At 44.1% G+C, this 15357-nt stretch overlaps 1 pseudogene; it reads left to right on the top strand.

Moving 5' to 3' along the window:
- The first annotated feature begins 7945 nt into the window (after positions 1-7945).
- LOC118630570 lies at positions 7946-10603 on the top strand (annotated as a pseudogene).
- Positions 10604-15357: the final 4754 nt, after the last annotated feature.

A 15357-nucleotide genomic window follows, 5' to 3' on the forward strand; every position in this document is an offset into this window, starting at 1 on the left:
ATATATCCTAAGAAGCCTGAAACACCAATCAGAAAGAACAAAAGCATCCCTATGTTCATAGCAGTACTGTTTACAATAGCTAAGATCTGGAAACAGCCCAAGTGTCCATCAATAGACTAGTGGATTGCCCGGCTGGTGTGGCTAAGTGGTTGAGCATCAACCCGTGCACCAAGAGGTCACCAGTTCGATTCCTGGTCAGGGCATATGCCCAGGTTGTGGGCCTGATCCCCAGTGTGGGGCATGCAAGAGGTAACCAATTAATGTTCTCTCTCATTGATGTTTCTATCTCTTTATCCCTCTCCCTTCTTCTCTCTCGAAAATCAATAAAAAAAAAAATTAAAAAAAAAAAGATGAGTGGATTAAAAGCTGTGGAACATTTACACAGTGGAATACTATGCAGCTGTAAGGAAGAAAGATCTCTTACTCTTTGCGACGACATGGAGGGACCTGGAGAGTATTATGCTGAGTGAAATAAACCAGTCAGAGAAAGACAAATATCACATGATATCACTTATTTGTGGAATATAATGAACAAAATAAGCTGATAAAAAAATGGACCCAGAAACATGGAAGTAGGGAACAGATTGACAAACCTCAGAGGGAGAGAAGGTGGGAGGGCAGGAAGAGATAAACCAAAGAACTTCTATGCACATATGCATAACCAATGGACACAGACAACAATACTGTGAAGGCGGGGACAGGCGGGGGGAACTGGAGCGGAGAGAAGGGTGTCAATGGGGGAAAAAGGAGAAACATCTGTAACAAAAATAAATAAATAAAAAGGGGGGGCTGATTAGTAGGTACATGTGTTCATTTTATTTTTATTAAAGTGAACCTATATATTAAGTACATTCTTTGGTTAGGATGATATTAGATAAAAAATGGAATAATTGCTCTATTTTTTCTCATCTTTTAAAATATAGAGTTAATTGTTTTTCATTCTTTTGAGGGTGTTAAGGGTGGGGAAAGCAGTAAAAATGCCTCCTCCCTTTTATCAGCGACTCTCCCCAGGGATTTGAAAATTGAAAGCATGGCACACAAAGGCTTGGGGTATTAGGGAGCTCGGCTTTCCATACGACACTGAAGGAAGAGAGTCCATGGAAAACTGACATCAAGAAGTTTTGTGACTTCCAAGATTGTTCATTTTTGAAATCCTTGAGAAGAAAATGGCTGTCGATGAGAAAATGGCTCATGCCCTTCTTTGGAGGGATGTAGTGAGGTAGGATTGATACTACCGTGATGGAGGGAAAAAGCTAAGGGACCTAACCTCCACCTGGGCCTTGATGACTCCCAGAGGGAAAGAGGGAGAGAGAGGGTAGAATGGAAGCCTGGGAGAGAGGTGGTCTAGGCAAGAACTGCTGGTTGCCATGCCCAAGTGGACCGGTGCCCACTCAAATGGCATGATGCCTGCAGGAAGGGTCCATGTTGAGGAAAAGAGGGGGGAAAATGGAGTCACATGGCCAGGCTGCTAAACTATTAAAATCAATGAGGCTGAGGCATGAGAAAATTACTCTATTCTTGCTTTAAGTAGCCTAGCAACTTAAACTTTGGGACTTTTCAGTCGTGCCTCTGTGCCTGATGTACGTAAATTCCATAGGAACTTTTGAAGAACTTAGGAAAAAAAGGTCGGTGTGCTGCTGCAGCGTATCTCTCACAGATGACCACTGGACGTGCTTAAGAAAGAATGTTTCATTTTCCCAGACTACCTAGCATCTGTTACTCAGACCACTGGACACCTGGAATGTGGCCGTCCCGAGCCAATCTGCAGGCTAAAAATGCAGGACGGACTTTTCTCAAATGTCTGCTTTCTACTATAAAAACACAGACCATTTGCTTTCTTTTTGGAAACACCCTGGGTGTTACCTGGAGTGTTTTTGATTTGCAAATCCTAAAACTCTTGAATAAATCTTTGTCATTTGTTTCTAGCCCAAGCCTCATGTTTTGAACTCTTTTGACTGGATCTTTCCCGCTCAGGCGCTCTGGCTCTATTCGTGCCAGGACAGGGGTTGCATTGTATGCCGAGGGCCCTGAGCCGCAGCCTGGAAGAGCCTTCATGTCAGAGCTTGGTGCATAGGCAAGGGTGGGTGCCGCAGATGCCAAGAGAAGCCAGGAGAATCTTGCAGTGCCTGGGAGGGAATCTGGACTTTATCCTGAACAGTGAGGAGCTGTTAAAGGCTTTTTTGTTTGTTTGTTGTTAATCCTCACCTGAGGATACCTTTCCATTGATTTCACTGGTTTTTTAGATAGAGTGGAAGGTTGGGGGTGGGGGGAGGGGGGGAGAGAGAGAGAGAAACACCATGTGAGAGAGATACATTGACTGGTTGCCTCCCTCACGACCCCAACAAAGGCCAGGGATTGAACCTGCAACCCAGGTATGTGTTCCCAACTGGGAATCGAACCCAAGACCCCTCGAGTCCAAGGGCTGACGCTCCAACTGCTCAGCTAAACCGGCTAGGGCATGTTAAAGGTTTAAGCTAGGAAGAGGCAAGATAAAATTTTAGTGAGAAATAGGCAATGAAATAATGGAGGACTTCATTGATTCGTTTAAAGGGTTCTGTACTGCATTAATCACACCAGCATCTACACAGGTTAAGTAATGTCCATATGTGGGCAAAATATGTTTCATTCTCTGCACAATAACTGGTGCACATCAGAATTCAGAGACTCTTTCTAAAACTTCGTGCCTACACCCTCCACTCCCCTGGGGGTTCAGTGCTCACAGGCTAGGCACTGCGGGTCTCCTCAATGTTAATGCTACACTGTTCTTCCTAGTAGCAATTAGCAACAAGTTCGGCTCCTTTCCTTAGCTTGAGAAGACTATGTCCTCAGCATAAAGAGGAATGCTGTCTTCCCATTTGCTCTAAGGAACACACATCTAAGTCACATGATGGCTGTTACTTCTAACCACTTAAATACAAGTGACTCTTGCCTGGCTGGTGTGGCTCAGTGGTTGAGCATTGACCCATGCATCAGAAGGTCGCCAGTCTGATTCCCAGTCAGGGCACATGCCCAGTTGGGGGCATGCAGGAGGCACCCAATCGATGTTCTCTCTCATCGATGTTTCTATCTTTTTTTCCCCTCTCTCTTCCTCTCTATCTAAAATCAATAAAGAAAACAAAAAGACATTAAAAAAAGATACAGTTGACCCTTGAACAATGTGGGGGGTAGGGGTACGGACCCCCACACACAATTGAAAACTCATGTATAACTTCCGATTCCTTCAAAACTTAACTACTAATAGCCTACTGTTGACCAGAAGCCTTACTAATAACATAAACAGTTGATTAACACGTATTTTATATGTTATATGTATTATATTCTGTATTCTTAAAGTAAACTAGAGAAAAGAAAATGTTATAAAGAAAATCATAAGGATAGAAAATACATTTACAGTATTGTACTTATTTATTGAAAAATATTCATGTATTAAGTGCCCCATCCCCCAGTTCAAACCCTTGTTTAAGGGTCAACTGTATATACAAACAATTAGGAAGGACTAATACCCAACACACATTTATACTAATTAGGACTGTTAGCAAAACTAATAAATATTATTATGACATCAGTTTTTAATTTGCCTTACTGATTTTTTTCTTTTTCTTTATTTGTTTTAGAGAGAGATAGAAACATTGATTGGCTGCCTCTTGCATGCCCCCACTGGGGATCAGGCCCACAACCTGGGCATGTGCCCTGACCGGGAATCGAACCTGTGACCTCTTGGTGCATGGGCCGATGCCCAACCACTGAGCCACACCGGCTGGGCCTGACTGACTCTTAATCCTCACAACATTTTCTGGGTAGATGCTGTTATTACAATTGGAATTAACTACTTAATTGTGTGATCTCTTATTTAGTAGCCATGTCTTGTGATAAATTGAGGGCAAGGAGCATATCTTTCTTGTTTCCCCTGGTGCTTAAAACAGTGCCTGGTAGCCCTGGACGTTTGGCTCAATGGTTGGAGTGTTGACCCGAGGACTGAAGAAGAGTTGTGGGTTCAGTTCTGGTCAAGGGCACGTACCTGTGTTGCAGTTCATCCCTGGTTCCTGTCGGGGTCGAGCAGGAGGCAACCAGTCGATGTGTCTCTCTGTCTGTCTCACGCTGATGTTTCTCTCTCTCTTTCTCCCCCTTCTTCCCCGTATGAAGATAAATGGAAAAATATCCTCTGGTGAGGATTAAAAACAAACCAAAACAGTGCCTGGTATGTGGTAAACATTCAAAATAGATTTATCCCAATGGACACAGACAATAGTTTAGGGAAAGCAGGGAGGGGGTGGGAGCAGGGAGGAGGGGGCCAATGGGAGAAAAAAGAGGAGACATCTGTAATACTTTCAACAATAAAGATGAAAACAAACAAACCATGTATTTGTGAAATAGATTTTGAGTCCTGCTTTTACGAGTGAGAACACCAAGGCTTAGAGAGGGTAAACAGCTTACCAACTGTTAGGTCAACGGCTAATCCAAACTCACATCTGCTGGACTTCATCTTCTTACTGACTCCCAAAGGGTCTAAGGTTTTATAAGGATCACATAGCTTGGTTAAGTTCCTAGTTATTAAATAGAAGACTGCTGAAAGATTAACACCTTTTAAAAAATCTTAGGCATTTTGAGAACATAAAACAGAATTCAGAGGTGAGCAATAGTAAAATGGTTGTGTTTAAACTTGCCACGTTTCATAAAGATATTACATTGGGAAATCCACACCTGGCATCTGAGAACAAAAGCTGGCATAGAACTTGGAGGATGGATTGTCAGATATTTACCCAAGTAAATCTTCCTAAGTTTATTATCAATAAAGAGGGTGCTTTCATTAAAACAGAGATCATTATGGTATTGTGGCTCTTTTTCCTCAACTGCAATCCTTATCAGGGATAGATTCAGTTTCCAGGGGCCACATGGCATTCATCATTTTTACCTTACAAAATAGTTGGCCAGGGAAGGCTGGGTCTTGATTCTGGTCCCTTCCCCATACCCAGCCTGACCTGGGCACAAATTCTTTTCTAAATACTAAGTACTACCGGGCCTCTGGAAGAAGCATAGAAAAATAAGCCCATTTCCCGTAGGAAGGATATTGAAGTAACTTGGGCAAGCTACCTATGGTGAGAGAGGTACTTAAGTCCTGGGAAAGGGTTCCATTGGGATTAAACAATCAGCCTTGGGCTATTCCCATTCCATGCCATTTCTAGGCAGGAGTCTAGCCGAGCTGCCAGGCAGGCCCTCAGCCAGACAATGCAAGAACATGCAGGTGCTACACCAATCAAGAGATGAGCACAGACCTTGCTTTCTCTCCAGGTTCCCTCACTCAGAGTGTGAGTAGAAGGAGAAATGCAACCCACCAGCCTATGACTCCACATTTTCTCTCTTCACTGCAACGTGGGGAGAAGTAAGAGTGCGAAGTCTCAGAAACTTGAATTCCCTGTAATTTTAGAAATGAATATGGGCCTAGATTTTGATGGTCTCTGAGCCATCTCTGAGATGCAAAGTATTTTCACATGTACCTTCCCACGGAGTTAGCTGGACCAATGTTATTATTTCCAAATTAGAGACAATGAGATTATATTACTCGTCTAAAGCTATGCTAGTCCCCCCAAAACCAGCCTCCTGGTGGACTGTTGCTCAGTCATTGTGTTTGGCTTTTCTTCCTCTTCAAGTCAATTATCTACTGCTTTTACATCATTGGTTCTCAGCCTTTGGTGTATCACCACTTAGAGAATCTAATGAACACTTTGGATTCTCTTCCCCCCCAAAAGCATATCTATTCACCAACATCCATAGGCACATACACACACACACACACTTTCAGAAGTAAAGTGTGTGAGACCAAAGAGGCCTAGGAACCAAATGCAATGGATGAACTATATTTTCTAGTTCAGAAATCCAGCTGCAGAACACATTTTAGGTACTGCCAGAGAAATCTGATTTTGGAATATATATATTTAAAATTTTTTCTTAGGTGATATTACATTAATTTATTTTTATTTATCCTCATCTGAGGATATTTTTACATTTATCTTCAGATAGAGTGGGAGGGAGAGAGGGAGGAAGAGAGACACACATCGATTGGTTGCCACCCACACGATCCCAACTGGGGCCAGGGATGAACCGCAACAGAGGTATGTGCCCTTGGCCAGAATCAAACCTGGGATTCTTTTGTCCGCGGGCCAACACTCTAACTGCTGAGCCAAATCGGCCAGGGCTGCATTAATTTTTTTTGATGTAATAATGGTGTTTATTTATAGAGAAAAATATCTTTTAAAAATATTTTTATTGATTTTAGACAGAGAGGAAGGGAGAGGGAGAGGGAGAGAGAGAGAAACATTGATGTGACAGAGAAATATGGATTGGCTGCCTTCCATATGCACCCTGACCAGGGATTGAACCCAAAACCTGGGCATGTGCCCTGACCAGGAATCAAACCGGCAACCTTTCAGTGCACAGAACAATGCTCAGCCAACTGAGCCACACTAGCCAGGGCTAGAGAAAAATATTTTTATTTTTAGGAGATGCTTAAGTATTTAGAGGTGGATATCATGAAGTCGAGAATATATTTTCAAGTGGTCCAGAAAAAATATAGAAAGGTATAAGATTGAACCATATGATATTTGCCAATATTATATCATTTCTAATCAATGAAAGGAGATATTTCATTTTATTTAACCTAATTTAAAAGTAAATATAGCAAACTAGTAATAATTTAATCTATGTCATGTAAGATGGATGTTCATTGATAAAGTCTTTCAACTTTTCTGTACATGGGAAATTTCCATGTTAAAATGGGGAAAAAAGAAGTTTCTGTTTGTGATATCTCTCAAATCTACTCCTCTATTAGTTATCTATTGCTATGTAACAAATTATCTCCAAATTTAGGGCCTTAAAACAACAAAGTTCTGGGTATGTATCCAAAAGAATCAAAAGCAGAGGCTTATTAAAGAGATACTCGTGCCCTGGCCGGTTTGGCTCAGCGGTTAGAGCGTCGGCCTGAGGTCCTGAGAGACCCGGGTTCGGTTCCCGCTAAGGGCACATACCTCGGTTGCAGTTTGTCCCCGGCCCTGGTCGGTTGTGCGGGTGGCAACCACTCGATGTGTCCCTTCACATCGAAGTTTCTCTCTCTCTGTTCCTCTCTCTCTCTCCCACTCTACCTGAACAAAAAATGGAAAAATGTCCTCAGGTGAGGATAAAAAAAAAAAAAAGAGATACTCGCACACTGTACACTCATGATCAGAGCAACATTGTTGACAATAGTCAAAAAGTGGGAGCAACCCAAGTGTCCATTAGTGGATGAATGAATAAACAGGATGTGAACGATACATATAATGGAATATTATTCAGCCTTAAAAGGGAAGGAAATTCTGACACGTGCTACAATATGCGTGAAACATAGGAACAGAAAGTAGAATAGTGGTTGCCAGGGACTGGCGACCTCATAAGGTCCTCAAAAGCTGCATCCCATTACAGCACTAGTTCAATACCCGGAATTTCGTTAATTAAGTTGGGGCCAGGTATGGATCTGGTTCCTAGTATAGTTTCTTTCTTTCTTTTTTTTATCCTCATCCAAGGACACTTTTCCATTTTTTGTTCAGATAGAGCAGGAGGGAGGGAGGGAGGGAAGGAGGGAGGGAGGGAGAGAGAGAGAGAGAGAGAGAGAGAGAGAGAGAGAAACATCGACGTGAAAGGAACACATCGAGTAGCTGCCACCCACACGACCCAACCAGGGCCGGGGACAAACTGCAACTGAGGTACGTGCCCTTAGCGGGAACTGAACCCGGGTCTCTCTGGACCATAGGCTGACGCTCTAACCACTGAGCCAAACCGGCCAGGGCAAGTTTCTTGAAAGCACTTCCTCTCCATTTGTGGACCTGTGAAACTAGACATGTTATTTGCCTACCCCTGGATATACACACTAGTGGAGCAGGCGTGGGATAAATGCTGTGGACATTCCTCTTGAAAAATGGGGAAAGTGAGAGCCATAAAGGATCCCTCAAAGGTTCATAGCAGTTCCAAAGCCCAGCCAGGCAAATGCTGGAAGTTACATAATTAGGTTTCGAGGACCGGGAATAATTCTCCACGGTTCTAGATTTTGCCATCTGGGCCTTTCTTTTTCATGAAAGGTAGCACCTGTGTTTGGAGATGTGTTGTTTTCTCAGCCTTTTCCCTGGCAGTTAGAATTTTGGAGGTCCAACGGCCTTTTTTTCGGCGTGTACCATCCCTGTCCCTTTCATTCCGAGTTGACACTGTTTTTGCTGATAGCATTCTCACAAAAACTTACTGGGTCTCATGTGATTCTCATTAGGGTTCACCCCATTAGCCAAAGCTACATCCACAAATCTCTGAGATAAGCCCTTTCCCTTTCCGATGGAGACAGCAAAGGAACAATACTTTAAGTGTCCCAGAGGTCCTATTGTTTGAGAGAAGCTGTAAAGCACATATCTGTCAAAAGGGTTCTTTGCGTGCTCGGATGCTACTACGAGCGCCTACCACTGATATTTGTGAGATCTTAACAAGAGACTTACAGTCACACCATTTGCTCTATCTCTAGATCACTGTTGGAACTGCCCCTTGGATTTACATTTTTCTCAGAAGCCATTTCTTTTGTTTGTTTGGGTTTTTTTGTTGTTGTTGTTAATCCTCACCTGAGTATATTTTTTCCATTAATTTTTTTAGATAGAGTGGAAAGGAGGAAGGGAGGGAAGGAGAGAGAGTGAGAGAGAGAAACATTGATGTGAAAAAGGGATCGAACCTGCAACCTAGGTATGTATCCTTGACTGGAATTGAACCCTTAACCCTTCGGTCCACAGGCAACACTCTAGCATCTGAGCCAAAACTGTCCAGGGCTCAGAAGCCATTTCTTAATTTTAGTATCTTCTGCCTCTGGAGAGGCTGAGAATTTGTAAAGACATCAAAGTCTAGCTCCTTTTTGTTTAATAGTCCTTCCTCCAAATTATCTCTGTCCTCTTGTGTTTTGCCGTACGTGGCAAGAAGAAATCAGCCATCACTTCAGTCGCTTCACTTGGAAATCTCCATAGCTGCCAACCACTGTCCCTTCCCCTTCATTCCCACTGTTACTACTCTCTCTAGATGAGCAGTTCCAAAGTTTTGGGGGTCGGGACCCCTTTAAACTCTAAAAATTATTGAGAACCCCAAAGAGTTTTGTTTATGTAGATTCTATCTATTAATATTTATTGCATTAAAATTGTGTGGGAGCCCTGGCCGGTTTGGCTCAGAGGTTAGAGTGTCGGCCTGCAGTCCAGAGAGACCCAGGTTCGGTTCCCACTAAGGGCACGTACCTCAGTTGCAGTTTGTCCCTGGCCCCGGTTGGGGTTGTGCCGGTGGCAATCAGTCGATGTGTGTCTCTCACATCGATGTTTCTCTCTCCCTCTCTCTCTCTCTCTCCCATGCTATCTGAAGATACATGCACAAATGTCCTCAAGTGAGGATTAAAAAAAAAATTGTGTGGGAAATTTTAGAAATATGTATTAGTTTATTAGAAAAACCATTACAGGCCCTCCTGTAGCCAGTCATCCTTGTGAGAGTGACATTGTCTTTAAACCCCGCATGGTGCTCAGCCCGTGTGGCTCAGTGGTTGAGCATCAACCCATGTACCAAGAGGTTGCTGGTTTGTTTCCCGGTCAGGGCACATGCCCAGCTCTTGAGCCCAATCCCCAGTTGGGGGCACACAGGAGGCGGCCAATCCAATGTTCTCTCTCATCAATGTTTCTATCTCTTCCTCTCCCTTCCTCTCTCTCTCTAAAAATCAATAAAGGAAAAATATTTTTTAAAAAAAAAACAAACCCCACATGGCAATCCCTGATATACCATTGTGATGCCCAGGAAAACAGGCTGAGTTGGAAGTTTGACTGCTTCCTTAAGATCATCCAACTTCTGGATGATTATCCAAATGCTTCATTGTGGGAGCAGGTCCGCACGTTCCTCCTGGGAAGGCTGTGCTGCTGATGGGCACGGACACCATGATGTGCAAGGCTGTCCAGGGCATCTGGAACACAACCCAGCTCCGGAGGACCTCCCTGAGATCAGCCACATGCTGCTGGCCTACAAGGTGCCAGCTGCCGCCCGTGCTGGTGCCATTGCGCCCTGTGACGTCACTGTGCCAGCCCAGAACACTGGGGCCCAAGAAGACCTCCTTCTTCCAGGCTTTAGGCGTCACCACTGAAATCTCGAGTGATGTGCAGCCAGAGACAGAGTGGGAGCCAGGGAAGCCACACAGCTGAACATGCTGAACATCTCTCCCTTCTCCTTTGTGCTGATCATCCAGCAGGCATTTGACAGCACAGCAGCTGCAACCCCAGAGTGCTTGACATCACAGAGGAAACTTCGTTCCCGCCTCCTGGAGGGTGACTGCAATGCTGCCGACGCATGTCTGCCGACCGGTCATCCAACTGGTTGTTGTATTAGTGCCCCACTCTATCATCAATGGGTGCAAGCGGGTCCTGGCTTTGTCTGTGGAGACTGACCGTCTCCCACTTGCTGAAAAGGTCAAGTCCTCCTTGGCTGATCCATCTGCCCCTGTGGCCGCCGCCCCAGCCAAGGTTGAAGCAAAGAAGAGTTGGAGGAGTCAGCCGAGGATATGGGATTTGGTTTCTTTGAGTAATCACCAAAAAGCAACCAGCTCAGGCAACTTTATTTGGGAAACAAGGAAATAAAGGCTAATTCTCTTAGAAACAAAAACATAAAAATATTACATGTTTGAACATTAGAGGGATGATATCATCACATGTCATGTAGCCTCTGGAAAACTCAATGGCATACTCAGGATAGCATGAGAATAAAAAAGGTAAATAACATCTTAGTGTTGTTATGAAAGTAGTTTGACCTCATAACCCCCCTGGAAGGGTCTTCAGGACCATGGGGTCTCTGAACCACACTTTGAGAACTGCCATCTGGATAATCCTCCTCAAAGCAATGACTCCTCATCCCCTCAGGGTCAACTCTCAGTCGCTCTTCACACCTGCTTCCTCCTCAGCTTTCCACTCACCCCCAGGACTCCAACCCTCTGGCCATCCCCACTCTGCTTGTGACCTTTCTTCTTTCCCCTCATACTCCCGTTGCCTGGAAGGTCCATATCCCCCTTTTCCGCCCACCCCATGGCTCAGTGGTCACTCCCACCACCAGACTCCCATCTTCTCCAGGACCAGAGGAGCCTGGGGTCACGAAGCACCTTGGATTCCTTGTGCCTTGCCAGCTTTGTTTACATTTTTTAATTGGAATAAAAATTACATAGTAGCATATGCTTCTTTAAACAATTTTTTTTCTTTATTGATTTGAGAGAGAGAGGAAGGGAGAGGGAGAGAGAGATAGAAACATGGATGAGAGAGAACATTGACTGGCCACCTCCTGCATGCCCCCCACTGGAGATTTAGCCCACAACCTGGGCATGTGCCCCAACCGGGAATCGAACTGTTGACTTCTTGGTACATGGGTTGATGCTCAACCAGTGAGCCATATTGGCCAGCCAGTAGCATGCTTCTTAAAGAAAAAGTCATACAAAAATATATAAGATGCAAATTTAAGTCTCGACTCCCATTCCCCAGTGGGTAACTACTGTGGACTGCTTGTCAAGTGTCCTTTTAGTACACACACGCACATATGTCATGTGCACATTTCTTTTTACTTTTATTTTTTTATCCTCCCTTGAGGACATTTTTTGATATTTTGTTCAGATAGAGTAGGAGGGAGAGAGAGAGAGAGAAACATAGACGTGAAAGGGACAGACACATCGAGTGGTTGACACCCGCATGACCCAACCAGGGCCGGGGACAAACTGCAACCGAGGTACGTGCCCTTAGTGGGAACCAAACCTGGGTCTCTCCAGACCGCAGGCCAATGCTCTAACCACTGAGCAACCGGCCAGGGCTTCACTTTTATTTTTTGACAAAGAAGAAAGCACTTTCCACTAAAACAAGGGTTATTTATTTGAATGATTTTATTAAATAAGTCCACAGGGTAACAATCCTCAGGACAAAGTACATTTGGACAAAAAGTCCAGGGGTTTGAGTTGGGGCAAAATGTCCAATTAGTGATTGGACCAGAAACCTCTAATATTTAAACTTATATTCCTTTTTACTGTATGTATTTTTTTTAATTTTTTTCTTTATTTACTTTTAGGGAGAGAGAGGAAGGAAAAGGGAGAGAAAGATAGAAACATCGATGAGAGACATCAATCAGCCGCCTCCTGCATGCCCCACACTGGGGATTTAGCCCACAACCTGGGCATGTGCCTTGACTGGGAATTGAACCAGTGACCTCTTGGTGCATGGATCGATGCTCAACTTCTGAGTCACACCAGCCGGGCTGTATGTATTTATTTGTTTATTTATTTATTTACTTTAATCCTCACCTGAGGATATTTTTACATTAATCCCCAAATAGAGCTGGAGGAAGAGAGGGAGGAAGAGAGAGAGAGAAACATCGATGTGAGAGAGACACATCAATTGGTTGCCACCCACACGACCCCAACAGGGGCCGGGAATGAACAACAACTGAGGTATGTGCCCTTGGCCGGAATCGAACCGGGGACGCTCTTACCGCTGAGCCAAACCGGCCATGGCATGGCTGTCTGTATTTAAATAATATATTTTTTTTAACTCTAATTCAGAAAAAACTTAATGTAAATAAAAAAGACACTCAAACTAGAAACAAAATAATTTACACAGTTTGGAGACCCAGTCTGTACCGTAGGAGGAACCTAAGGGAAGACTCTCCATGCTAAGTGTCCTGGGCTGTCCTGCCCAGGGATGTCTCCTCGCCCACACTGCTGGAGATGCCCACTTCCCGGTTGTTCGGAAGCTCCTCTCTTCCTTCCTCCTTGCCCTCTCCCAAGCAGTCATGAGCAAATTAGCAGGCCAGGTGGATAGATTTTCTTAAAAAGTGTACGGAATTCCTGCCCTCTTTCTTTCCACCTTTCAAACACCTTCGGCTTGAGCTGATCTCATTTTGCAGCACAAGGACTCAATGAAAACCACCCACGAGGGAGCAGGCTGTATCTCCCCACCTGGGTGAGGCGGCTCCTTGTGACTGGAGCTGAGTAAAGGGCTAGAAATGTACAGTTTCTCCATTCGAGGAACAGGAAGAGCACCCAAGAAACTGAGTCCCAGCCTCCCTCCCCATTTGCAGAGCACTGTGGAGCTCCCAAACAGAACCACTTAGGCGAGAATTTATTTAGAGCTTTGAGTTCTTTATAATACTGACATTTTAAACTGTTACGAAAGTTGTAAACCTGTCAGCTTTGCCCCTTTTTTTTTATGGCTTTTGTATTTTCACTCTTGCTTGAAAATAACTTTCCTAATTCCAAGATTTAGCAGAAAAAAGAAGTTAGGTCATTAATTTTAGTATTTTCACAAGATTGAACTCCTCAGTCTATGTGGAATTTATTTTGGGGTCTTTTCCCAAATTGATGGGTCAGCTAACCCTCTAGTAGCATTTTCCTATTTATTTGAAATGCCCCTTTTAACAGATAAAATATTCTTTTATTCCTAAGGCTGTTTCTGGACCGTACTCTGTTCAATTGATTCTGTCTGCATTGCATTGTTTTCATTGCTATAGCTTCAAGGTCTGTTTTGATATCTAAAAGGATATGTTCTCTCTTTTTTTTTTTTTTAACCCTCACCCGAGGACATTTTTCCACTTTTTGTTCAGATAGAGTGGGAGGGAGGGAGAGAGAGAGAAATATCGACGTGAAAGGGACACATCGAGTGGTCGCCACCCGCATGACCCAACCAGGGCCGGGGACAAACTGCAACCGAGATACGTGCCCTTAGTGGGAACCAAACCCAGGTCTCTCTGGACCACAGGCCAACGCTCTAACTGCTGAGCCAAACCGGCCAGGGCTCTTCTCATTTTTAAAAATTATCCCAAATTTTCTTAGCTTTTTTGTTTTTGTCTGTACTTCATTGGTTTTACAACCTAGAGTAAAACTGAGTGTGTTTTCTCATCTGAAAAGATTAAGACAGGGGGCTCAATGATCATTTTATCTAGGTATCAGTAAGGTGCACCTAGGAAAATGAAAAGTCTTCTTGGTCTTTCAAGCAGAGGGGATTTCATACAGAGAACTAGTGACATGAGATGAAAGGATTAAGAAGCCTAATGCAAGAACAGGAAGTTATTCCACTGGGGATGCAATTGGAGGAGGAGGTAAGGTTGTTGAAGCCCAGAGTAGGAGTCATGGAGGCACCCTGGTGAGAGCTGAGACCATAGAGGAAGGGCTTGTAGGGCAGATTCCAGAGTTGTAGAGGAGACACAGCTGTTGCCAGAGATACAACAGGAAGGAGAGACAAAGAGAGAGAGAAAATAATAAGGCTTCTCTCCTCTCTCTAAGCCTTCACTGGTCTTCCCATTGATTGAATCAACCTGGAAACCAGAGAGCAAGGGAGCCTGGGAAATGTAGTCCTCTCTAATGTAGCACAGAGGTTAGGAGAGGCAGGGAATGAATCTGAGCAAAAACAGGCAGTTGGCTACAACTACATACCAGTAACCTTGGGAAAATTGCTTAACCTCAGTTTGCTTCTGTCTTGTCTTCCAAAAAGCGGGGACAAAGAATAATAGTACTAACCTCACAAGGCTGTTGTGAGGATTATATACATTAATGCGCGTTAGCATTTATTTTTTTTTTTTTTTTTTTTTTTTTTTTTTTACAGATAGAGTGGTAGGGAGGGAGAGGGAGGGAGAGAGAGAGAGAGAGAGAGAGAGAAACATCGACGTGAAAGGGACACATCGAGTGGCTGCCACCCACACGACCAACCAGGGCTGGGGACAAACTGCAACCAAGGTACATGCCCTTAGCGGGAACCGAACCCGGGTCTCTCCGGACCGCAGGCCGACGCTCTAACCGCTGAGCCAAACCGGCCAGGGCAATGCGCGTTAGCATTTAATAAATATTATTTATTATTATTATTCTGTAAAATGCAAATAACCATACCTATCTTGCTGAGTTATGGTCAACAATAAAGTGAGGTAATGACTGTAGAGTGTTTACATGGTATTGTGTACATGGTACTAGATACTTTATAACTGTTAGCTCTCCTTGTGGCTCCCCTGCCTCACCCTTAGTTCATGCTCAATAGTGTCTGGAGCTGACAATAATGATGGCCTGGACCTGAGGAGGGGCAGCCTCCTGAGAGTTGGGAGGGACATTCTTTTTTTTTTTTTTTTATCCTCACCCGAGGACATTTTTCCATTTTTTGTACAGATAGAGTGGGAGGGAGAGAGAGGAAGAGAGAGAGAGAGAGAAACATCGATGTGAAAGGGACACATCGAGTGGCTGCCACCCGCATGACCAACCAGGGCCGGGGACAAACTGCAACCGAGGTACATGCCCTTAGCGGGAACCGAACCCGGCTCCCTCCGGAC

The sequence above is a fragment of the Molossus molossus genome, unplaced genomic scaffold (assembly GCF_014108415.1).
Source record: "Molossus molossus isolate mMolMol1 unplaced genomic scaffold, mMolMol1.p scaffold_m16_p_15, whole genome shotgun sequence".
In the NCBI taxonomy this organism is placed as follows: Eukaryota; Metazoa; Chordata; class Mammalia; order Chiroptera; family Molossidae; genus Molossus; species Molossus molossus.